We start from the raw sequence: 27,747 nt of genomic DNA, 5'->3' as shown, positions 1-27,747 counted from the left end.
ATCTCATAAGCTCTTGATGTGAAACGTGCATTGACATTTCCAAAGTTGTGCTTTAAATTTTCAATTGCGGAACTTTGTGCGTTTATTGTTGTTATAAACATTTGACGCCAAAGGTCCGTTGGCTTTTCTAAAGTCTTAAATCGGAACATACAACGAGACAAGCCAAATCAACACACTAGCAGACGAGTTGACAAAGCACGCAGCGAGGTCCAATGAGACGATGCGTTGGGGGAGTTCATTTGTGCCGTCATGTCACATAAAAAATGTCAACATTTTTTTTTCAACCTGCGCCAGAACATCCATGTCAAGACACTAAAGCCAGCCAAAGTAACTACGTTCTTATTTATTTTTTCTACTTTGACTTTTATTCGCCGAGGACACATTGAGCCCCTTCAATTTTTTTTTGTTCTCGCTACCCTACCCGCGGGCTGCCAGAGCGAGCCAGAGCGCATATGTTTTTCTCGTATGGCCCCGACCACCGCGCGGTGCACTTCGGTGGGTGTTCGGTTTGCTCTGACTGAGTGGATTTTCACCTGACAGAGTTTTGGAAGATTTCTGGCTAGCAGGCGAGAAAAAAAAAACAATGGTCGCTCGCCGCCATCACTGTGGGGACTCTAGAAGGATTGCATCGCGTTCCTTGAGCAGAACCTTTCCGGAAAGTCTTGTTTGGCCGGTGTAGGATACTGAGCAGTATGCGTATGGTTCTCAGTGGGCCAATCGTCTCATGTTTTCTTCGGTATTAATTCCGTAGCCCCATTAGGTGCCCGATGTAGGCATTCGATTCTGGCCAACATAGTTTCCTATGCGTTCTTTTTTTCATTTCGGTGCCTCCGCCCCACAGAAAAAAAAATTAATTGTTGCGGCGCAGCGAATTGTCGCATGGTGAAAGTTCGATTTTGATACTTCTTTTGCGGAAAGTAATGGGCAACGGCACGCTTCAGTTTCGGGATACGTTTATTATATCATTGCGAAAGCAATTATATGGACACTCCAGGCTCATTCCTGCCGTCGCCGTCGCCCTCATGTTTCCTATAAATTCCAAGGGTGATCAAATCGTGACCACGCGCTGCATTCGGTATGTGCGAGTGAAAGCGTAGGAGGGGAGGTGGAATGGGTGAGCCGACGGTGGTGGCTCAGTCCTGTGTGTGTGCAAAGGAGAAAAGCGGGGAGCAAGCGCGCCGCCTTCCGTCGCGCGCAATACATCGGAGGGAGTGGATGGAATGGGGGCGGAATCTAGGATTCTGTGAATCTATGATTGTGCAACATGTTTATTTGCCTTGTTTCACGCATTACATACAGTTACTTTTTCTTACATACATAGACTCATTGGAGACTTATACGTATACTTAAATATCTTGTTGCGAGGTTTTGTGTATACATGCAGTGAACTTTGTTTCCAGTGATACTTTTTTGTCCTTTATCAAGCCGTATTTTCGCATTTGTATATCCCATTGTATCTGCATTTCTAATGTACAAGGGCGAGTCAAATGAAAGTGCGCCTACCCTAACCTCGCAATAATGGTTCGGTTCATACGGTTCATACTGCGAGGCATGCGCGTAGGAGAACGGCATGTCTCATTTACGCAGGTGTGAAGATAACTGTTCTTTAATGCTCTCATACATTGGGTTGAATATGGTTGCGTCACATAATGGACACTTCAAAAGTTGAACAGCTCGGTGTCGCGAAGTTTTTGACAGCTAAAGGTGCTTCCAAAACAGAAATTAATCGCCGTATGGCTGCCGTTTACGTTGAACACGGCATTTCATTGACCACTGTGAAGCGTTGGAGCAAACGGTTTAAAGGACGTTGTAAAGACATTCCAAGACCGGGCCAAAACCATCGTGCAATCACCCCCCACACAATTTCAAAGGTTCATGGGCTGATGAAACAAGAACGGAGGATAAGCATCGATGAACTGGCAGACCGTCTGAACATCAGTCACGGTTCGGTTCACGCCATAATTCATGAGCTTCTCGGTTATCGTCTCTTTAGTGCGCAATGGATCCCCATGATTTTGATCCATCGAGAGAAGACGGAGAAGTTTCGCGCTGCCTTGACTCATCTGATCGGGTATCACAATGAGGATGGCGACTTCTTCTTTGCATTTTTGATCGGGGACGAACCTTGGTGCCACTACTACGAGCCTGAAACACGGCGGCAAAGCTTAGAGTGGAAACATTCGAATTTACCAAGCCCAAAGTACGCAAAGGCCATCATTTCCGCTGGAAAGGTGTTGTTGACTTCTTTTCGGTCGTCAGGGTCCATTACTGATAGAATTCGCTATATCTTGAGAGGCTATCAATTATTTCCGATATTGTGAAACGCCAGAACAGCAGTGTGTCGCAATCAAGAACGAACAACGTGGAAAATTGACGAATGGGGTCATCTTATTCCACGACAATGCCTGTCCCCATGTCGCTTATGGCGTTAATACAAAACTGGCAAAGTTGAAGTGGAAGAAGCTGCAGCATCCGCCATACAGCTCAGACCTGTCACCTTGCGACTTCTACATTTTGGGGCAACCGAAAAAACAGCTCAAGGGAACCAGATACAGACTTTTTGTAGCAGCAACCCAAGGAGTTTTATAAGACGGGAATCACGCGACTCGTTAGTCAATGGGACAAATGTCTAAATTCTAATGAAGACTACTTTTAAATAAAGTACCCCGTTGTTGGCTCACATTCATTTGACTTGCCCTCGTATATCTTGCAGAATTCCTGCTTTTTATACGTGCCCTCTGTTGCGACTATGATTTCGGTGCAATTACTCACGATACACGACCGGTGACAGCTGCTCCGGCGTAATACATTAAAACAAATTACAGCGTCATTGAGATTTTTCACTGGCCATTGCATATATACAAGAATGTAAGCACGGTTCTTGAATGACAAAGTTTCGTTAACATATTTGTCCTCAACTTGTTCAGTTCATTGCCTTTTAATTTTTCATATCAGTGGCATGCACTGCTTTCCTGGTTTTGAACTGATATAGTTCTAAAGTTCGTGTGATATTTTCTTTACTTAAATAGACAAAAATATGGAAGCATTGATATCAGTTATTTTGGGCAAAATTTTTGGCACATACGAGTATATTCTTTTATGAAAAAATACATATTTTATTGTTTTGACTGTGCGTAGCGTTCAAGAATTCGTTTGCAGCATCTTTGGCAATGACAATTCAGTTATTATTCATGGATTTGATCCCTTGACAAATTGTTTAAGAGGAAGCCTTAGCTCGGGCCCAATCCGACGCGGCCTATTCAAATACTTGTAAAACGCAGAAACGCTTTTCTTAGAAAATCCTTCTAATCGCTTTTGTTGAAATTCGTTGTATTTGAGAGAGAAAGCTAAATCCTAGTTCTGTTGGAAACACAACTTCGATTTAGGGCCTGAATTTTGTTTAAAATATTTTGAAAAATTCGAAAGTTTGAAAAAATAGAAGCACGACATTTACAAACTAATAGCTATGCATGAAGAACAGACGTTGTGGTTCTGTAAACGGCATCTATTATAACAGTCAAAGCGGACAAGTTTGGTATGTCAATTTGTATCTTACGTGAATTGGTTACGTGGTGTACAAGGGTTCTGCACAAGCCATATTTCCACAATACTAATTTTTTTTAGATTCATGTGTAACATATCCATTTTCTCCGCTCTAGATGTACTATTAGATGCAATTCACAGAATAGTGATATCATTTTTTATTGTTGAGTCACGGAGTTTTAAACTTGATAGTTTCGTTTTCTGAAAATTTTCAATTTGGCCAATTTTTAATAAATAATTGACCACCTAAATGAAAAATTCGAAACCAGTAGTCACTAGAATTAAACTTTTTCTTTTAAATGCAACAAACCTCCCCAAATTTGGTGAAGTGGTTGCAAGGAAAAACGGATTCTCCTTCTACATGTATTTAAATAGGAGCACCCGAGCTAAAGCTTCCTCGAACAAAATTTCTGGCTAGGCCACTGGCCCCATGTATGTGCATATATATATATATATATATATATATATATATATATATATATATATATATACATAGGAGGCCAGTGGCGTAGCCCCCCCCGAACAAAATTTCTGGCTACGCCACTGCACTCCGGTGACCAATTGCTATAATCCTGTGAAGAATTGCGAGTAAAGGGAACATTTTTCACCTGAGGTTAATTCTACTACGCGTTAGGGGTTCGAAACCCTTTGTGTATATGTGCGCATGCTGCCAGATAAGGACGCTGCCGCCATACTCGCGCTTTTGAGTGTACAGCGGTGTTGGCCGCGATGACGCAGGTCATGGCGCGCGCGTAGTGATAAGCGACGTCTTCCAGCCTCGGATCCAATCCCGGCCGCGGCGGCGGCATTTCGATGGGGGTGAAATAGAAAAGACGCCCATGTACCGTGCAGTGCGTGGACGTTACAGAACTCCAGGTGGTCGAAATTAATCCAGAGCCCCTCACTACGGCGTGCCTCATAATCTGATCGTGGTTTTGGCACGTAACATTCCATAATTTAATTTAATTTTTTGTTATTCTCGTGCGCCCTAAGAAGAAAGCGAGCGCTGGAAATTTATTTCACGGGAATAATTGACTGCTTTTACAATGCACAACTCCATTTGTAGAGCTTTCTGGTTCCTTCTAATCAAGCACAATCGCTCTGATTGGGCACTAGCCGAGCAAATGTGCTCTATACAGAGATATAGGAGAACATGTGAGCGTTGAGTCAAAAATAGAGCAAGGACTAATTCCCGCATAAAGACACTTCCAGCACTCCATTGTCCTTAATGTGTAGCCAAACAAAATAGTGAGGATTTGTTGGCACATGGTATAATAATAACTTTCAATATTATCTCTTTACAGTACATAAGCGTGCTTAATGAGACCGCAAAAGGTTTGTGAGGCAAAGCCCGGCAGGTGACGACAAGATAGTCACGAGCCAAGGGTACACTGATCAGAAAAATAAGATCAGGAAAAAAAAAGAAATGGAAGAACCAACAGTAGTGACTTGACTTATGTAAGGCAGAGGCGCTCACACAGTGGCAAACGCATTCTAATTAGAAGTCAAGTAGGAAATAATTCGCATTGAACGCTTATTTTTGTGGCTACCACAGGCAGCCAAATTACGCGGCAGCTACTTGAGCACATGAGGCCCGTTGTAATTTCAAACGTGCATACCATACTGGATTCCAGCTTCTGGCGCGACAAAGCGGTTGCGCTGTTGGAGTGGGCGGCCAAGACAAGGGGGCGCAACACTTCTGGAGACACAAATGCTCCAGGGTAATAGTTTTATTAAAAAGAACAAGAAAATATATGTAAGCGTGAATAAGTAAATACACTAATATTCTGGTCGTTCTGTCATTGCCGATTTCAAGATACCAATAAAAATGTTATCCAAAACGCTACAATCTTCAAAGGGAGGGATCTACGGCAGTCGTTGCATATACAGGGAAGAAAAGTGGACTGCTCATTTGGCAGTTCATGCTTTCGGAAGCAGTTTCCAATCAGGAAACTTCAGTGGAAGGCGCAAACGCACTCTGTAGTGCTCCACTCCCGCGCTCTAGTCAAGTATGAACGGAACCGTATAGTGAGCTGTTGCGGACTTGCGCGTTGTATTATAAGTGGTAGAACAAAAAAGTGCGACTACCCATGAGTGTTGTCCTGTTAACTGAAGGCTGCGATTGCAATGCTGTATAGCGGAACGACAGGGAACGCGGATCACCAGTGAATATGGGAAGAGGAGACGGAAGCTCGAAACTGGCGATGCGTGCTATCAAGAGGAAGACCGCACGCTATTGTGCTGACTCCATATTTTTCGGCCTCTTCAGTGGTCGCAAGCGTGCACGTATTCCACGAAACCTGCAAAAGGGGCGGTGGTTAACAGAACATGGGCCATGTCTGGAAGGCAAATTCAAAAGAAAATACGACGGGCGAACACTGCCTCGGGTCGTTCTATCTCGAATGTGCATAAACACGATGCGCGATGCGCGACAAAGGAAAGCGACGGCCACAAAACACGGCGCTACGCGTGGCCTGGAAGGATACGCAGTGAGGACTACGCTCCAGTGCTCGTCAAAGGATTACTGAGCCTGGTGCGTAGGCGGACGCGAGCGAAGTGTGCGTGGCCGCGGCCATCATCAGTCAGCGCATGGGAGGAAAGAAAAGGGCGCGCGTAGCTGGCATGCGCATATCTTGCCTCTTCTTTATGGTCTTCTTTGTAGACGGGACCTCCCCAGAAGCAGGAGTGGGAAAGGTAGTCACATCTTTGCCGCACAGATATCGCGGCCAGCAATATTACGCAGAGCATTTGCACAGTTTCGGGGAAAACATTCACATATGCTCTGCGTGCGTTTGTGTCCATTGTGCCCATCTGTGCGAGACGAGTGCGCGCTCAGTCTGATCGAGTGCTGTCAACAAAAGCCAGATGACGTCACCTGAATGCATTGAGCTTTGTTCCTGTAAAGCGGGTGAACCTACAGCAGCTCTTCTATAGTTGCCCCTCCAGCGGAGAATATTTCAATGAAGATTAACGGAATAGTGCCATCGTCATCATGACTTGGAATCAAACCGAAAACCCTAACCGTGTTTGATCCATTATGGTGAGCCAATGTTTCCCCATCCAGGATGCACTGCGTGGCTGCGTTTAGCGCTAAAATAAGCATCAATCAGTTTTATTGGGTGCGCGTCAAGTTTAGTTATTACCTTCTTCGGTATCTCTTAGTGCAGAGGCAGATATCAATAAAATGTACTCTCTCGCCTTCGACATGCATGCAACTTTGCAGACCACTCGGTAGCCTTTTTGCCTCACTGCGGACGTAATATTAACACAAAAGAAATGCGATATTATAAGATATATACAAATCCCAGTTTCCGTTTACCTCTCATGCCAATTCATTACAGCCTTGAGACTTATCGTTGGCTTTTCCAGGTCATTTTTTGTGACTATACGGTACGTTATTACAGGACAAGCAACCAAGTTTGAACTTTCTATATGTTTATTCAATTCCACGGTTGCACCGCTTACCTTCGCCAACATTCAGAGTCTTGAAAGAACATATTTCAAAAGCGAAAACTGAGCTTGCTGACAAATGTTGTAGTACTAAAGTGAGTCAATTTTTTACTAAATTGAACCAATAAAGCCAATAAACCACTAAAGTGAAGCAACATTTCTTTCGCGCGTTTGCTTTCTTTCTTCACTATTCTTACCATCTTTCTTTTCATCCTTCCCCTTTCCCCAGCGCAGGGCAGAAAACTAGAACGTTCACTTTCGGTTAACCCCTCTGCCTGTATATATATAGGCAGAGGGGATATATATATATATATATATATATATATATATATATATATATATATATATATATATATATATATATATATATCGCCCTCTTTCCCTCTGTAGTTCTTATAGTGCTTCAGGTCGCATATAAGCTTTCTCATTTCCTTTCTTGTATGCCTTAGTTGGACAATCGTCCACTATCAGAACTCAAAGCTTTAGGTCAGTGCTCCCAAAGAACATCCGCGCTGAAGGCCTTACTCGCGCTATTAAGGTTCCTGCGGCCTATACGGAGCTTCACGATAAACTTTAAGAACGCTGCCCCCTACCACTCTATAGTGTACGCGGTGTACGTCTCTCTTTCTCTCTATCTCCCCCTTCCGTTCTCTTTCTCTTTTTATCCCCCTTAACAGTTCTCCCCGTGCAGGGTAGCCAACCGGAACTACCTCTGGTTAACCTCCCTGCCTTCCCATGCATCCTTTTCTCTCTCTCTTTTGTATGTCTTACACGTACGTATGGAAACAACAGACTCGTAGTTGACACTCTTTGGCCATATCAGGACCTTGCGCCATCAGGCACTACACATCATCATCACCAGACCCGTAGTATACATATTTATGTGAGATATACAATCCCGATCATGGAGCACACGTGATGCACCACGATCAGGTAGGATAGACTCAGAGTTTCGAGATTCGAATCCAGGTCGCTTATAAGACACTGACGCTGACTTCTAAATCCTTACTCCTTGTTCTATCGCCCAAAACGCATTCATGGTCGGTATATGTACAACACCGTAGTGTACGTTTTTCGACTCGCTACTTCTGTCCTACAACGCTCACACATGTTTTCAGTTACGTCCAGCCTTTGTGCACATATAGTTCTAAATTATTCTGTCACTGTTTAGACTAACGCCGAAGCTAATGTTTTCACGCTCACAAATATAATTACGAGAGAGCATTCACAAGCCGAGGAATCTGAATGACTGGAACGGCTGGCAGAAGCGCTGCTATCGCATACAGTTCGTGCTCCCCATCCCCCGCACATATCGTGTTCAAGGTCCACTGATCGGCGACACCTGATGCTTCCGCCGCACGGGAATCACCGGTAATGGAAGTGGTCACAAGTAAATCTAGAAGGGCCACCGGCTGCCCCTCGAACGAACCGATGAAAACATCAGTGAACTTCGCCTCCTCCCCTCGTGAAAAGTGAGAGCAGTCAAGTGCGGTGGGCCATTTATAAGAGGACCAAATGATTCGCTTTGCTGGTCACTCAGCTGCCACGGGGAAGCATGCTGAGCCTGCACGGCGCGTGAACAGTACGCCATGGGTGATTCAACGCGCGGTTGGCTATGACCACGGCACGATTTCATTAAACAAGTTGCAGCCAGCGATACATGACCGAAAACAGCGCCTCAATCTGTCTACAGAAGCGCTTGAACGCCCTCTAAGTGAGCGAGAGCCACACAGCGCTCGGCTTTTTCGATGATTGCGCGGACAGGCACAGATGATCTATAGCTGGCTGGCGTTTTCTAATCAGTGCCCGATGCCCGAAGCAAGACGAGCTTTGAACGAGAAGCCATGCTGTAAATTTTTTGTGTTACTTAATCACTGACCCATCGTTATATCTACGGTATAGGGACAAAAACACATACAAAGAAAAAAAACATGAAACGTAAAAGAGTAACAATACCGCGCATAGAAGGATTTCTTTCTTTTAATTATTTTTTTTTCGCCGCAGCTAGAGAACTTCAACCTTTTCGGGTTTCCTTTCTTTCGTTTGTTTTTTCACAAAAATTCAAATATAGAAAAGAGAAGCGCCATATTAATTTTGCTTATGACTTCTGTCGAGTCTCTAAACACTGTCGCGCGGTACGATCTGGATCGTGGAACTACGGTTCCTAATGGTTAACCTACCGCGCACGGTGCATCAACGTCTGTAGCGCTCTGTTTTGAGCGCGAGGACTACGTTTGAATCAAAGTCGCGACGACAATATAAATTTTAAAAGAAAAAAAAAACATCGGCAAGCTGATTTCCGTGCCCCCTAAAGAACTCTATGGGGGCAAAATTATGGCAGTACTCCGTGGATTCTATCGTTTCCTCAGTCGTTCCACGTCTCAACGTGATTCGCACAATAGCTGGTGCTCATTACGGAATCCAATCGATGTCAGTGATAAAGATGCACGCAGCGCTGGTGGTCAACCGAGTGTTTTATCCGCTGATTCTCATCTGAATTGAATTGAATTCTGGCGTTTTGCGCTCCAAAACCACGATTTGATTATGAGGAATGCCGTAGTGGGGACTCTGGAATAATTTTGACCACCAGGGTATCTTTAACGTGCCCCCAATGTACAGGACACAGGCGTTTGTGAATTTTGCCCCCATCGAAATGGGGCCGCCGCGGCCGGAATTCAATCCCGCGACCTCTTCCTTAGCAGTGCAACACTATAGCCACGAAACCACCGCAGCGGGTCTGATTCGGATCTCACCTTCCGAAACCCAGTACAACATCTGAAAATCAATACGCAGGAAAGACCTCAGAATTGTTCCTAGAATACCAGAGTTAACAGTGAAAGAAAATGTCATTTATGAGTTCCGTTTCCTCCCTCTACGTCTGCTCGCTTTTCAAACACTCCTGATGCAGCTTTGTCACTTGAGCTAGTCAGACAGCGGAAGAGCCCTACTACAACGTCTCCGAAAAAAAAAAGGGGGGGGGGGGGGGGGAGTTCCGTGCTTTCGTTGCTCTCACTATACTCTCAGGACCCTTGGTCTTAATTTGTCCTGAAGAAAAGAGTGAGTGGAGCCGCCGTGGTCATTTCAGTATGTGGAATACCATCTAAATTTTCCTGGTATTGCCTCCAAGCGCACTACTCCTGCGGCAAAGGTCAAGTCCTTAGTGCTAGAGCGATCAGACAATGCGTATGGACGTTACGTACAAGTATTCAATGATGGCTCCGTTGGTGTCGAACGAGATGCTTAGGGCTTTAGCTTTCGGTATACCATCCCGGGGAGCCTCATGGGCTGCCCAACTAGAGTAACTTGTTTCAACGACGGTAAACGAAAGTATCGCAATTGAAGTCGCCTTACAGAAGCCTCAACCTTGCCTAGTACAACCGGCAGTGATATTATCGAACTGCAAGGCAGCACTCCAAGTACTGAAGTGAGGGTTATCGCCGGACATTTCCCTACAGCTGTCTTTACGTAGCATCAAGCAGCTATGCAGCTCAGGATTTCAAGTGGACTTTCAATGGTTTCCATCACACATCGTAGTGTCCTGAAATGAAGATGCTTGTGGCATTGCGTGCCAAGCACTAACGTACAGGTTGACCAGGAGAGCCCCTCAATACACCCAGTGACTATCAAAGGCGACCATCGTGACCAGCTTTCACTTTTTCGGATCCCCTCCATAGTAATGTTGCGTGGCCAAGATAATCAGCTGACCAGAAGCCTCCTTCCTATAGGCCATATTCGCACGCGATCAGCGAGCACGCCGCGTAGCGACATTATATAGTACTTTCTCCTTTCACGAACACGTTCCTTCTGCCACGCTCATGGGGTTATGAAACATTAAGTTCTAGAATGTCCAGAATGGCGCAGGACTCTCCTTGGCGGGCTGAAACGTTGAGTGGCTCCGTGCGCTACCATCAAGGATCTATAGTCTTCCCGCAAGGACATTGTATTTTCAGTAGAGAGGTAGTTCGCCTCCTCCTGATGTTTCTTACGAGCACCAGTCTATTCAACTAGCGGCTAAGGTTATCAATTGTTTGATACAGCAGCTAGGGTAAGGCGTTGAGCTTGGTCGAGTAGTATAATTCTAGCTCTGTATGCTGCGACGAACTGTTCAACTCAATGCTTGTTTATTCCTGCACTTTAAAAAGAGACGCTCGGGTGGAGAAATTACCGGCACGCCTCTGCACCGACACCGAAACCATGGAAGTTGTACCCGAGAGTCACCCGAGACCCCTGCCTGACGAGGCCTTGCCCGGGCCGTCTCCCGTCCTCTCGGAGCAGCTCCACAATCAAGAATCCTAGTGGCAAACGGTCGTTTCCCTTCATCGGAAACGCCGCCTGCAAAAACAACAATCCACTGGTGAGCAAGATCCAGTCGGGCAAACCCCGCCATCGAAAACCACACCGTTAGGGCTAGCTCTAACTCAGGCGCCAGCCGCCGCCGCGAAAGCCACGTCGCAAGCTACCTGCGAAGAGCGCGGAGCCGGAACACATATTTCTGAAGACGCGGCTGCAACGAGCAGGCCTCGCCGACGCGCGCCTCCACTCCCGCGCACTGACATGAAAGTCATTATCCGACCGACCCCGGGCCTCATCGTTCGAAAACTACAGACCCACCAAGTGGCCAAGGCGATAGTCCAAGCCACCGGAGGTGCGCCGACCTGCAAGGGGGACGACTTCATCGTCCGCCTGCGACACGGCTCGAACATCATCATCGTGAGCACACCTCACGAGGCCACGGCGGCCACCCTCATGCAAATTATAAGCCTCACCTTTCACGGACGATCACACCCTGTGAAGGTGTATCTTTCAACACCCGAGGGCCTGCTTAAAGGTGTCGTACACGGCATCGACGCAGGCACCGGCGAAGAAGAGCTTATGGCGAATCTTCGGGTCCGCACACATGGAGTCCGCATCGTGCGGGCCCGTATGCTCGGAAAATCCCAGACAGCCCTACTCCACTTCGAGGGACCACAGGTGCCTAGATTTGTGTACTACTATGGAGGGGAGATGCCCTGCCGAGACTACCAGCCGACAAGGCAGTTCTGCTCCATCTGTAGAATCACCGGACACCGACCAGACGTCTGCCCCAACCCAACGGTTCGTGCGTGCAACGTTTGCAACTACATTAACCCAGACGCCGGACACACTTGTGTTCCGAAGTGCGCCCTGTGCGGAGGGGCCCATCTCACCGCCGCAACAGAGTGCAACAACAAGCTCAAACGCATTCCACCCAGATGGAAGCCTGCCTCCACCACCACACCCAAAACCCAACGACAGCCCCACCCGGTCACTCACTCGACCAAGGCGGCTGACCTTCGCCCGCGATGGTTCAGCTCCGAGCGGGAAGGCTCCGACTTCGACTACTCGGAGTCTCCGAGCATCTACGGATCTCGGTCCGGTTCCAACCCGAGGTCCAGGTCCAGGTCCCGCTCCTGTTCTCGCCCACGGTCTCACTTTCGGTCGCCCAGACGGCGATCTCGGTCGACGCCCAAGCAAGGACAGCAGGCAGCACCAGCCATCGCGGTACTCAAAGACAAGGGGCCCCAGCAACACCACCGAAAGACCAAGGAAGCCTCAGTCAAGAGGAATACCAGTAAAGAACACGAGGTAAGCTGGGCAGCAGTAGCCTCCCCCTCGTATAAAAAACCACAGACGCCACCATCGGTGAAATTGGAACAGGAACTCGCCACCATGCGCGCACAGATACAGACACTCACACAAGAAAACAGACAACTCAAACAACAAGTGACACAGCTCACACAAATACCACAAGAGGCGGCTCCACACAAGGACATCATTGACCTCCAAACCCATGTCGATGCCATCCGCACCCAGATGCAAGCCTTTATGGACGCTACACGCGCCCAGTTGGAACAAATAACACAGACTGCAATACAACGGACAGATGCAGCAATAAAACATATGGAAGCCACTGTAGACAGCAAGCTTAAGAGCCAGCTTCACTCCGTAAAACTACGAAAGACACTACGACAGAACCTTTACAAGGTCACACCTGTAGCAGCACCAAACCAAATCGTAACATCACCGACCACAACGTCCAACAATGCCTAGACCATACAGGCAAGTCAAAGAAAACTTAGAAATTTGGCAATGGAACTGCCGTGGGTACCGCAGGAAGAAAGGGCTGCTGGCACAATTGATCGCTCATTCCTCAAAACCACCAGGGGTCATAGCCCTACAAGAGCCCGGTACCCGACCAACACTACATGGCTACGAAGAATATCACACAAGTCAAGACGACAAGTGGAAGGTAGCCACACTAGTAGACAGAAACATCACAACCATACAACACAAACCCATAGACGACGTGGACGTACTACATGTACTTCTCGAAATAATATACAAAGGCAACCAGAAACAGAGCGCCTTCGTACTCAACATTTATTGCCCCCCTAGCCAAAGGCGGGCAAACATAGGAAAACTCTTTGGGGACACCCTCCGCCTCGCTAAAGACAGTCCCCTGGTAATCATGGGCGACTTCAACGCTCAGAACACCCTGTGGGGGTACCAGAGGCAGGATTGGAAGGGTCTCCAGCTACAAACACTAATTGAACAGTGTCACCTTACACTCATCACAGACCCGAACATACCGACGAGGGAAGGGAACAGCGTAACACGCGACACCACTCCCGACCTCGCCTTCATCACTCAAACCACTCGAGCCGAATGGCTCAACACACTCGAAAACCTCGGCAGCGATCACTTCATATTAAACATAACACTACAGACTGGACGCCTACGCAGGCAGATCGGCACAGCTAAACTCACTGACTGGCGAAAAATCAGGGAAGCCCAAGAACAGGACGCCGACACAATCACGAATCTGGAAGATTGGTGCGACAACCTCCGTCGACATAAACAACGCCACACAAAGGAAATCGCCAGAACGGAAGAGACTCCAGAGGTGGATCCCCACTTACTACACCTGTGGGATGCGAAACGGGGCCTTACCCGCCGCTGGAAAAAACAGAAACATAACAGGAAATTGAAGACGCGCATAGCACAAATAACAGCGGAAGCAGAGGAATATGCCATGCAACTCGCTTCCGCGAACTGGTATAGATTCTGTGACTCCTTCGGTGGCACGCTGGACACGGCGAAGACGTGGAACATCCTCAAAGCAATCCTGGACCCCACCAAAACCAAAGGAGAAGGACACAGGGCTCTGGAACGGTTACTACACACCTACCCAGGCAGCCAACAAGACCTCATCGATGCCATCAAGACCAAGTGCTATGGAGATCCCACTCCCACACAACCATGTAGAACACCCTACACAGGACAACCCAACCCGCTAATGGACGAACCTATCACCGAAAATGAAATGAGAGCGGTTATCGCAGCCACCACCCGTAACACAGCGGCGGGTACGGACCAGATCACAAATTCGATGATCAGAAACCTGAGCGACAAGTCTATCTCCGCGCTCACAGCCTATCTCAACAAACACTGGGTACAAGGTACGGTACCGGCGATGTGGAAACACGCACGAATAATTATGATCCCCAAACCGGGCAAGAAATTGGCAATTGAAAACCTCAGACCCATATCGCTCACCTCCTGCCTCGGCAAGGTGTACGAAAAAATTATAAACACGAGACTACAGAGACACTTGGAAGATAACAAACACCTGCCGGACACCATGTTCGGTTTCCGCGCAGGCCTCTCCACACAAGATGTGCTACTCCAAATCAAGGAAGAAGTCCTCAGCAACGTTTCCCGCTGCGGCGAACACGTCCTCCTAGCAATCGACATCAAAGGGGCTTTCGACAACGTCAGCCACCAAGGAATCCTAGAAGGGCTGGCCAACACCAACTGCGGCGTGCGAACGTACAAGTATGTTCAGAGCTTCCTGAGCCACCGCACGGCGGAGCTGAAGATGGGAGAGATCCAGACCCCAGTGTACCACCCTCCCAACAAGGGAACACCACAAGGTGCTGTCATCTCTCCCACGCTGTTCAACGTCGCCATGATCGGCCTCGCAAGCAAACTGCAGGACGTAGCGGGTCTGCGGCACGCAATCTACGCAGACGATATAACACTCTGGACCACAACAGGGTCCCTCGCTGAAAAAGAAGAACGCCTGCAAACTGCAGCAAATCTAATCCAAGAATACGTCAGCCAGCGGGGACTACAATGCTCGCCCGAAAAATCTGAGCTCCTACGAGTCTGGCGAGGCCGGGGTAACCACACAGTCCCCACAGACCCAACAAGAAGACTCGAGGTACGCCTAAACGGGGGCCTCATACCAGAGAAGCCATTGCTGAGGGTGCTGGGCATGTGGTTGCAGTCCAACCAGCGCGCTACACACACCCTTACACTCCTCAAAACCAGTGTCAAGGCGATATCACGCATGATCTCCCGCGTAACATCCAAGAACAGAGGAATGAAGGAAAGGGACACCCTCCGACTGGTCAGTAGTCTGGTGGTGAGCAGAATGACATACAGCCTGCCTTACTACCACCTCACACAGTCCGAGACGAAGCAGGCCGACACACTTTTGAGGATGGCATTCAAGACCGCTCTCCGCCTGCCGATGAGTACATCGACTGAAAAATTATTGGCGCTAGGGTTGCACAACACCCTCAGCGAACTGACAGAAGCCCATTACGTCTCGCAACAACAGAGACTAGCGCGGACTCACACGGGCCGGCAGGTCCTACAAACCTTGGGGTTCCCAGCAATAACAACACGAACCCAAGAAACCTGCTTAATACCTCGTCACGTCCAGGACAGGTTTCACGTTGCCCCGATACCACGCAACATGGACCCTAACCTACACTCCGGCAGGAGGAGAGCAAGGGCCCAGTACATGGAGAAAGTGTTCAGGTTCAATACCACGGCCCGTTTTACGGACGCCGCCATGTATGGGACGAACAACAAGGGCGCAGTGGCAGTGGCATGCGACCACCGAGGCAACGTTACCTCCGCTGCATCGACCCGCCCCTGCACGATCACGGAAGCCGAAGAGATGGCCATCGCGTTAGCCATCCGCGAGGGCCTACGCGCAAACCAACCACTGACGATCCTTACGGACTCCCAGCAGGCCTGCCGCAACTTCCTACAGGGAAGAATTGGAAGACCTGCAGCACAAATCCTAGCACGAATACTTAAGGAGGACCCTGAGGACTTCACCACCGAAACCATCATCTGGATACCGGGCCACACTGGCATCACGGGCAACCTGCAGGCCGACAGAGCAGCTCGAGGATTCGTACATAACCGAGCACTCATCACGCCGGCTGCAGAAGACCCGGACCCTGTCGACCTCGAGTATTCAGCCATCGTTAACTACCACAGAGGGCGTCGCTTGCGATATCCACCACCCCATCGAAATCTAAAGACAGAAGATGCCGCTGCCTGGCGTAGGCTCCAGACAGGCACTTACACGAACCTACACATATTACATCGGATACACCCCACAGCCTACACAGACGAATGCCCATGGTGTGGGGCCACGCCAACCCTATACCACATTACGTGGGAGTGCACACTACAAAACATAGAACACCTAGACACGAACACCACGAGGGAGCAATGGGAGGCACTGCTGTCCAGCTCGGCCCTCGACGACCAGCTCAAGCTGATAAAGAGAGCGGAGAAGATGGCAAGAGCCAGCGGAGCCCTGGACTAAGGGCCCCGACCATTAGCGGTTTTCTGATTATTCTTTTTATAAAGTTTATCTATCTATCTATCTGCAAGGCTAGATCCGCCCACCCTCCTCTTCTTCAATATTGCCACTAGGTGTCACGAGCCAGCGCTACGAAAAATTGTACGACTGGGACGCGCGCTCTGCATGATGCGGGCGCTGAAAAAAAAGGAAGTGGAGACTGAGGACACAGGCTTTAGAGTATCCACTCCATCTTGTCCAGCTGTCTGCCTTGCCGACGCTGTGCACGTCTTCAACTGTCATTTCGTGACAAAACTGTTGGAGGTGCGGGGTATTGTAACATTCTTGCCTCCAAAGTGATCCATGAGACCGCGTATTTCGGTGTCCTGAAGCTGCGATAAGATCAGGTCAGATGCGGTGAGGTGCCCAAGAAATCAGCCGTCTTCGTCGATTTCATTATAACAAGGTTCGACAGGAGCGCGCGACAACATGTCGACATCTTCGTGTTTGCGTCCCGAGTTTGCGTCCCGTGTTTGCGTCCCGAACTCCTGAAGACGGAGACTCCATCATGCCACTCGCCCGGACGGGTCTCGTAAATTGGCCAACGAACACAAGGAATGATGATCAGTCACCACCTTGAAAGAGTGACCGTAGATATAAGGCCGAAATTTCATGATGGCCCAAAGAACTACTATAGCTACTGTCTCTCTCGGAAGGGAAGTAGTTGATTTCGGCGCGTGAAAGAGTGCGACTCGTGTAAGCGATCACTCGCTCAATCCCTTTCTGACGTTGATCAAGTACAGCGGCGCCAAGACCCATGTTTCTTGCATCGGTATACAACTCGTTGTCAGCGTCCTCGTCCAAGTGAGCAATGACGGGCGGTTCTGCTGGCGCTGCTGTGACTCGGTGAAAGCTGTGTCTTGCTCATCACTCCAAACGAGGGTGTATCATCTTGAGGCGAATGAGTGGTTCGGTGGTCCGGGAGAAATTAGCGTTGAAGCGGCGATAGTACGTATAGACAGACCGAGAAAGCGGCGTACTGCTTGCTTGTCACGAGGAACCGGAAAATCAGCAACAGCGGATGTTTTGTCGGGGTCAGGCTGGACGCCGCCGGCGCTCACGACATTGACGAGAAACTTTTGCTCTTCGTAACCGAAGTGACACTTTTCTGGCTTTTGCGTGAGATTAGCGGAGCGAAGCGCCTCAAGTATACCGCCTCTAAACGCTTCAGATATTCTCCGAAGGTCACCGCAAACACGACGAAGTCACCTAGGTATACTAAACAACTGTGCCACTTCAGACCATCAGAACAATGTTTATCATTCTCTGGATTGTGGCCGGTGCGGAACACAGGCCGAATGAGTGCACTTTAAATTCGTACAGTCCGTCAGGGGTAACAAAGGCAGTTTTTTCGCGATCTCGTTCGTGAACATCGATTTGCCAGTATCCACTCTTCAAATCTATGGATGAAAAATGTCCGGTTCACCGCAGTCGATGTAATGAATCATCGATCCCCGGAAGCGGATAAACGTCTTTTTTTTCATATTTGGTGTTATTCAACTTTCTGTACTTAACGCAGAACTGAAGCGTTCCGTCTTTCTTTTTTACGAGGACAACTGGCGTCAATATTTATCCAAAGCCTTCCATCACGGCGTTTGCTATGGTCCAGACAGCGTTGTGACGTCAGTTCATGTGGTTGGATGCGCTTGCTTCATCGAGGGACTTCCCGCGACAGTACATCACTTCGATGTCATCTCTCGAAAACTCGTTCGAGCACGATAACGAAAATAAATGAATAAGTACAATTTCTGCGAGACGAAATGAAAAAAGTGCTCCCGCCAGTTGTGGTGGTAGTGGAGAAGGATTGGCTACAAGAAGGTTTAACGTAGCGATCAATGCTGGCAGTTACTCCGCCAGAGCGTCTCTTGCATTGCGACTGGGTTATTTACCCCACGTCCAGCGAATCAGTGCATCTGTAAGAAGTGTAAGAAATATCAAAGCCACAAAGCTCCTTTGGTGGCTATAACGGGCCCTCCTGGAAACGCAAGGCATTGCAAACCCGTACGTGGAAGGCCTTTCTTCTACAGGGTTTCCAGAAGAGTATTCCTGACGTCACAGTAGCTTATAGGCCCGACCACAAAAAGTGTTCGGTGTCTCCTGTCTCATTGCCTCGAGTACAAGGCGGGTAATTGGTGCGCCCTGCCTTAAATAGGCATGCCGACATATAGGCACACCTTGTCCGTATCCGACACACCATTGCTGGTGTTCTTGCATACGCCGCGCTCTCGCATCCGCCTGAAGTCAGAGCGCCGAAGAAGAATCCAATGACGAAATCAGACATCGTTGCTCCCGTTCGGCCGCTTTGGATTCCACTACATGTCTCACGTGCAACCAGGCAGTTTCGTCCAGAGAAAGTCGCAATCTTTCAATCGCTAAGTGAATTAAGGAAGAATAAGCTATAACATTTGTTAGCGATTTTCCTCGCCATTTGTAAGCGTCATAGTGCAGTGACGTTCCCCCTTTTAATCTTCACGCAGTCCCAATCAAATAAGAGCAACTTACGCCGCCAAATTGTTGTGGCCATAGAGAATTCCTCTTGTGGACTACATGCAGGCTTTCTGAAATGATCATTTCAGTTCAGATATTGTTGAAAACATGCTGAAGACAGAAATGACATTTTAGTGCCATGTTCTCTTATTTTATTTCTAAAAAAAGTAACATTTTAAATGCATAAACAACAGCAAGTATATGTTAGCGGTGTCAACAAGAAAGCCGCAGCCTTTTCAGACCTCGTTCACAAAGACTGCGACGAATATATTCGCCAGAGCATTGTGCCTTCGTTCTAAGGCGTCGTTACAGAAGCGAACCTTCGGGTAGAGTTTTTGCAAGCGGTCGCGCACTGTACGCTCTAGCGACTTGGGACTTTCGTACTTGCTCCAAAAAGAAAATAAGAAAGAAGAAATGAAAGCACAGAAGAAAAGACGGAGGGGGAAACAAAAATAAACAGTCGACGCAGACAGTTGATGTGTTTTTTTCACACGCAACAGCGATTTGCCGAAGAACGAGTGACGTCAGAGAGAACGCGAACAATGCCATTGGACGACTGGAAAAAATGGGAACGGGTGCGAGCCAATCGCCGCCCGTCTCTTCCAGTGCGGAAGAAAGAGCGCCACTGCGGTTCCTCATTCCTGCTTGGCTTTCTGTTTTTCTTGCGCCCTGCGATGTGTTCTGAAAGCACACCTCACCAAGGAAAGACGGAAAATAACCAGAAAGGAAAACAAGAAAAAAAAAATGATCGAGAAAGAAACCACGAGGCAGTCCTGCTGCTTTCATCTTTCCGTGTCGATGGATGCATAGAGAGGAATAAAGGAGGACGACTGTTCCAGCTCTTTTGGCTCGCTCTTCTTTCATTTTTATTATTACTATTCTCTCTTTCTCTCTCTTCGTCTTCTTGTGCTTCCTCATAGAAGGAGTGATGGAGGAGGGAGGGAAAGGGGTGATAACCGTCGAGCTTGAGCAACTCTCAAAGGCTGCCTCGCCTTGGCTCCGTGCCTCCCAACGGGTCGCAAGCAGCTCTCGCGGAACCGTCCAATCAGAAGAGTTTTCCTCGGCGGAGCAGAAACTAAAGCGATCCTCCTGCGCCCGCCTCGGCCAGCCGAAGACTACCCACTCACGTAAATGAAACAAGATTCGCCGAAGTGGGCGACGCATTGCGCGCCGAATACGATCAGCTTTTTCTTTTTTCTCCGCTGAGGCAATCTTCAAAAGCTTTCAAGCCAATTGTGGCAAATTTGATCGTCGGAAACGCGCGCTCTGGCCCGGTCTATACGTGACTGCCAGCTGTGGTTGCTGCTATGTCGATGAGCTATACCACACACGATCGCGTGGCGGTGATGAAAGCCGCCGTAATTGAGTTACAGCGAAAGCAGCGAACCAGCCCCGGCTCACTTTCTTCGCAAGCAGACAGCGTTTTAACTTGATCCCAGAGTAACTACGAGGCAATCGGTCTTTTTATTTTTTCCTTTGTTGACCGGTTTATTGCAGGTGATTCCAGCCCGCGCACTATGGAATTCTCTGCTGCAGTGTACTTTCACTGCTGGCATTACATGCACGCACCGGCACACATCACGAATAGACTTGAAAGAGAGAAAAAACGCAAATATTGCTTAACGTGATCGTTACAAGAGGGTTGCAGTAATGGTTACTCCAGAATTTTTTTTTATTATTATGTAATGACTTTCATTGTTAGTTCAAATTCAGAGTGCCAAAAGGAAGCGATGAGCCGTAGTTGTGCCGCCCGAAGAGGTGGAACCTCTTGTAACTAGAAAATGTGGTATCTTACAGGTTTCCAGAGTAGCTCCTACAGCTAATCTGGCCTTTTAACTATGAAGACCACTTCAAACAGCTCATAAATCTAGAAATACGGACGGTGCCATCATTGCAAATTTGTTCTGTGGTCGGAGACGTTCAAACTTACTCTCAAAACCGCCGAACCCCGCGCCAGTAAGAAAAGGTTTGCGCAAAGGCTGATAGATGGCCCCACGAGTCCTGTGGCTACACGGTGCCCCGATTCTTCGCGCCGGTAACGGAGCGGAAATTTCGCGCAGGTTGCAAGCAACGCTTTTGCAATGCTAGTGCAGACCAACTTGCAACCGTTGTATTTATCCTACGTAAATTATAATGGCGCGAGGAGTTTCGCGTTGATCTTTTTTGACGCGAAATTATAAACCATAGTTACCGGGAGCCCCCCCTCCCTTTTTTTTTTCTTCTTCTTAGTGGCACTCTACCAGCACTGAAATTAATAGTGCTGGCCTTCTTTCTGGATGCAAATCCAGTTTCCGGCCCTTGATATAAGGGAAGCTTTTGTTGTGAATATGCATGCGCCCACTGAAAAAGCTATGCTGACGGTTGGTATTAAACGTCGGTCAGGTGGAGGTCAGGTGGTGGTGGACCTACTCATTGTCCCTACTCCTTAACAAATATTTCAGAAAGATTTCTTCTCTCTTGAAAGCAAACAGAATACTTTGGCTCTTTCACCCGCCGTTTTCGGTTTCCGCGGCCGGGCTTCCTGCGCTGAGGGCCCGTGCGCTCGCGCAACCGACGACTTGACGGGCGGTTTCGTCGCCGAACGCTAACTAGTACACAGCTCTTGACACGCGCGTGCTGTCGCGCGCAGCTTTGCGACGTCTGAAGATGCCGCGACCGGCGATGGAGCTATGTCGCGTTTCTCCCCCGCCTGGGCCGAGTTGCGAGCGGGTTCGTAGCCGAAGTCCGCTGCGGGTCTCTTGCCGAGATGCGGCGTTTCGTGCGTCTACCCCAGCTTTTATATAATCTAACAGTCGGAGGTGCACCTGGCCTGCGTGGAGTAAAAGAGCGGGCACGAAAGCGCAGATACGCAGCCGCGTGGTCGTGCCACAGTCGTCGCGCTCTCGTGATTCCGCTGTCGTCGTGCGACTTGGCCCTGCTGACGTCGTCGTGCCGTCATAATCTCCATCGTCGTCATTGCATCTACGTCTCGCCGTCGTCGGCGTCGACGTCAACATGCTGCCATGCCGACTATACCAAAACATGTCGACGATAATTTGTGCGGCCATCGTGAAACACGGTTATAGGGATCATTAATACCTCGCCACTATTGCTAGTGTGTCCACTTTATTCCTGTGGTCTGAACATGGGCTAAGCGCTTATTTTGACGATAATCTTCCTCGATTAATGCAACAATTTCTTTCGTCGTATGTGCTAAATTACCGAAGCGAATTGTGGAGGCTCTTTCCGAAATTATATGGACATTTCGAGATAGCGTAACCAAGCGGCTTGGTGTACCAATTATAACATTAGTGGCTCTGAGCATGCGCTGAACCTAACATTCATACAATAATTCCTGCAATGAGTGTTACGTCTGCAGAGAACTTGCGGTATAGATGCAATAACTGTCGCGGCCAGGACACCCCAAACAACACCGATCCCATACGTACATACTCTGCGTGCACATGTACGCGCACACGAAGTGCATTGAGCTCTTCCTTTTCTCTATAGACCCTCCACTGCTTGTAGGTGGCGGGGTGGCGTATGCAACCAATTGAAGTCTTAAAAGTCAATGCTCTCAGAAAATATGCAAAGTACAGCGTACAGATAAGCTGTCGACGTGAAAGCTGTGAGTTATAATCTGAGCTCATTCAAAAAACATATCTTTCTCTCATGAGGAAACTGAAAGATCAAGCCTCTGGGAGGGGTGACTATTGGGGGCGAGGACTTATGGAGTCGCCATCTGTCGGAAGCGCTTCCTTTGCGTACTGTGAGCGATCACGCGGCGCGCTCCTCATAGGTTTCGCTTACGGCACTCAATAAAGATACCACGTGGCAGCCCTTGGACATTTATGTAGGTGCTCTCAAAACGAAGGAAGATTTTGACTGTCGATATAATAATTTTGGGCAAACTGAAAGCACAGAATCGTTTACAGACGCTATCTCTTTACGTACGAATACGTACAGTGAACTGCACTGCGCGTGGTCGCCGCGATGGAGTCTCCCGAACCGGCTTCTTGCGTGAACGGTAGGCAAACGCTGAGAGTAAACTATGCGAAATATGTTGTTATAGTGGGCTGCCTGTACAACCAAATGGAGCATAATAGAATGAAGCCTCAATGCAGCGATCGCACGGGTTCGCAGCGGCCGACTGCGCGTCTGCATGCATGTCCGCGCAGAATGTTTTGCTTTCGCTGTGAGCGCGTTTTCGCACCGTGCCGTGAGCTTTAGGCCGCAGCATATAAGCATTTGACAGTACACTAGCAACCACTGTCGCGTGGACGCTATCTGAACTGTTCAAAAATAATTTCGTTATAGACTTCGACGACGGCGACTGTGATGTTCCGTCGCGACGATTCAATTTTTGTCTTCTAAATTCTTGGACATTTCAATATTATTTCTCAAGTTGCGTCAAATTTTATGTTTATCGGTCTTCTCAGCGTGGGATTTCCCTCTGCTTCTTTTTCGTGATCCTGTGCATTAATTCATGACAGAAACATGACTATATGCCATGTCTTTTTTTAATGTCCGTCTTACCACTCCCTTTCCGTTCCAGTGAACTTGCCAGTATTTAGCATCAACAATAAGTTCATAGACCAAACCGTTATGACATTAGCAGGGCAGCGGGCGTGGGCGAGCGTCTCAGTGCGCGTTTTCTGCTAGTCACCGAACATCGCAGTCCCGGCGCTGTATCAGAAATCTTCCTCGCATCTGTGCTTGCTGCATACCTGAGTTGTAGCCGATGGCTGTCTGCCGTTTCTAAGCTTCGTGAGCCAAGCTTCACGCAGCTCCTTGCCCTGCGGGTATCATCATCATCATCATCAGCCTGGTTACGCCCACTGCAGGGCAAAGGCCTCTCCCATATTTCTCCAACAACCCCGGTCATGTACTAATTGTGGCCATGCCGTCCCTGCAAACTTCTTAATGTCATCCGCCCACCTAACTTTCTGCCGTCCCCTGCTACGCTTCCCTTCCCTTGGAATCCAGTCCGTAACCCTTAATGACCATCGGTTATCTTCCCTCCTCATTACACGTCCTGCCCATGCCCATTTCTTTTTCTTGATTTCAACTAAGATGTCATTAACTCGCGTTTGTTCCCTGACCCAATCTGCTCTTTTCTTATCCCTTAACGTTACACCTATCATTCTTCTTTCCATAGCTCGTTGCGTCGTCCTCAATTTGAGTAGAACCCTTTTCGTAAGCCTCCAGGTTTCTGCCCCGTAGGTGAGTACTGGTAAGACACAGCTATTATACACTTTTCTCTTGAGGGATAATGGCAACCTGCTGTTCATGATCTGAGAATGCCTGCCAAACGCACCCCAGCCCATTCTTATTCTTCTGATTATTTCTGTCTCATGATCCGGATCCGCAGTCACTACCTGCGGGTATACGTGTGAATAAGACTGACACCGGGCTCCGTCGCGTACGTCCGGCACTGCGGCACCGAGCCGTAGCCTACCTTGTTGCACGCCTGCAAAGGCAGCCACCTTATTATAGTGCTTTCAAATGTCGTCAAGCAGACACCCAAGGTGGTAGAGCCACACTACTTAATCAGAACCGCAGCGCAGCTGGGACTTTAAACTTTCGTTTTCAGCTCGCTTTGGCGCTTCCGAAGCAGCCGACGCGGCCGCTGTGTCCACGTGATCCCTCATGCCACGTCACGCCGACGGTGGCGCCAGCTTTCCCAGTGGTGGAGCTCGCCCCCAATATTCACGTGGGGGATGGAAATCTTCAGGTGCGATATCCATGGGACGCGCCCCTAGTAATATTCCTAAATAAAATTTTCGATGGATCTTCTTTTGTCTCCAAAGGGGCATATGGATATTGGGACCAGATGTTTCCAGGGATGAAATGTTTTCTCTGGGCATTGTTACTGGAGACTGAAGTTTCTGGTGCTACAGATTTCAGGCGGATGGCGTTGTTAAGACAAGAGTGACTACGCAAGTTTTTCTCCAGGACGTACCAGGACGTTGTAGTGCTGCAGATGCAGTAAGGGCACCCCTACAGTATATGTGACCATGGGGCCCCGTCAGGGCACGTGGAAGTATGTACGACGTCTGTCCCACAAGTTCACGCAGTGAGTCAGCAATAAAGTGGGAGAGCGCGCAGCGGCACCGCTCACTGGCTCGCTCATTCTCTACAAATTAAAGGGCCCGATTGATGTCTAATAAGAGCCGGAATGCTCTATGACAAGGAATAATTTTATGCGTACACTTTTGTGCACCCATATTTAGTCTTTGTCAAAATGGACATTCATGAACAGACGGAACTAAGGATCAATATGAAATTTCTTGTGAAATTGGGCAGAAACGGCGCAGATATTCATTAAATTTTGCAAGATTCCCATGGAAAGGATGCCCTAAAGGAAAGAACACGGGCCCTAAAGGGAAGAACTGTGTTCAAGTGGCTTCAGCGTTTTCGGAAAGGACGTGTAGACCCCAACGACTATGCAAAACCAGGACGCCTCTCCACTTCGTGAAGAGATGAAAACATCAGTCGTGGCTTTCTAATATGCTCAGTGACAGCCATAGATGACCGTAAAAATGATAGCAGAAGGATTCGATTGCGAAAACATTTCCGTTCACTGGATTTGGCAGAACTTCTGGAAATGAAAAAGGTTTGCGCCATGATGATGCCAGAACTGCTCCCTCTTGTGTAATAGTTGCGAAGTAAACAATGTTGTGCTGGTTGGAAAACTTGAGACGATAGCGATAAATTCTTGCAAAGTGTCGTCACCGGGGACGAAACTTGGATTTAAGAATACGACAACGAGCTGAAGTCGAAGCGCAAAGAGTGAAAACAAAGAAGAGCAAGGTAGTTCTTTGAAAAAGAAGCAAAAAAAGCAATGGCTAAAAGTCATGTTGATAATGTTTTTTGGCTGCCGTGAAATTTTGTACTACGAATTTGTGTCTGAAAGTCAAAATGTCAATGCAGGTGTCTACATGGAGGTCCGGAAGGGCCTGAAAGATCGTGCGTGCCGCGTGCAACCAAATTTGTCAAAGGAGGGGCGCTGGATTCTTCACCACGATAATGGCCCTGCGCACTATTCATTGATAGTACGTGAGTTTCTGGCACGCAATTACATCAATGCGATCGCAACCGTCCGTACTCGCCGGATTTAGCCCCCTGCGGCCCTTTTTCTTTATTTCCTTTTTTCTAGCTTTTTCTTATTTCTTTTTGTTATCCAAATGCGAATGCTGCTCCGGGGGCGGCACATCGAGGATGTGACGACAATTGGAAAGCAATATCCCAGCTGATGCGGCTACCAGAAGAGGACTTCCAATTAACGGTGCTTTCCACAATGTAAGAAGACGTGAGTGAGAGTACACTTTTATCATTGCGCAAGCGAAGTGTTCTTGGCCTTTGGTGGGCAGTCTCCTCATTCCAGGTAGCCGTGGGCTATGGCCATCTCCCGGGCTAGTTTCATCAGTGGGAACTGGCTTGACAGCTGGGCCTCCCACTACTATTCGGTGGTTATGCGCTCTGGCGTGGTTCTTGCTCCTCCATACTCCTACGCCATGTGCTGTATGGTGTTGGAGGCGTCGCAGAACTTGCATAAGTCGGATAATTGGGTGGGTACAATTCTGTGCAGCAAGATCCTGTGATCGTAGGAGCTGGTTCATAGTCTTCTGAGTGTTACTTGCGCCTCCCTGCTTAGCTTGGAGTGTGGCGGGGAGGGTAAATTGTCTGGTTTAGTCTTTATAGTGTTGTAGGATGTGGGTGTATTTCTTAAGGACGAGAGGTGGAACCAGTGTATAGTGTCTAATGGCGAGTATTTAGAAGGTGAGAATATTGATGTATGTGAAAGTTTGTGAAATGACTTTTTTAAGCGTATTGCGCGAACCATATTGGGATAGGGCCTGGTATGCTTTGAGTATCAAATCACATACACTTACATGAGTCACAATGTAGGAGTAAAAATTACCCTTTGTAGGGCGCGAATCTTGTTCGCTGTTATAGATAAAACGTCTGCAACAATAAAACGAAGGAAACTCGAAGTCCTGGATGACTTTCTGTATCGTGCTATGCCTAGCAATTTAACCAGTTTAACGAGGGATCCAATTGAGACTGCGTCTGATACCGTTGGGTGTTCGTTCACTCCCTCTGGACGCGTGCGCTGAACAATGGTCGCACGTTATACCGAACAGTAAACCGCCAATCCTACGCTGCACTTCACCCCCCCTCATTCCGCTCGATTTATTCTAGCAAAAAAATTCTACCTCCAGAAACTGTTAAGAGCTCCGCGCAACAATACTTAATGAAAAGATTCTTCTGTGCGCTTCCAGGTCTTGTGGTTCTAGCCCCGGCAGCCAACAGCACAGACAGACGGTAAATGAAAAGGCTGGAACACATGGGTAGTACACACTAACGTCGCACACAATGTTTAGGAAGTTACTTCGCAGCAGAGCTTTCCCCGGAGGCATCTGGAGGTACGACCACTCGTGCCCCTCTTTGCCTGCGTCGACCGGGTTTATATAGGCCTCCCGGCAGCGACTTTCGCATACCAAGCTGAGCGCTGCGAGCCATATGCAGATTCACCATTGTTACATCTGAGCCTCAGATACAATTCGTCTTGGTGCGAAACAAGGTGGGCCTCTGTG

This window comes from Dermacentor albipictus, chromosome 1 (assembly GCF_038994185.2).
Source record: "Dermacentor albipictus isolate Rhodes 1998 colony chromosome 1, USDA_Dalb.pri_finalv2, whole genome shotgun sequence".
Taxonomy (NCBI): Eukaryota; Metazoa; Arthropoda; class Arachnida; order Ixodida; family Ixodidae; genus Dermacentor; species Dermacentor albipictus.
Note: the sequence above shows the minus strand (reverse complement) of the source record.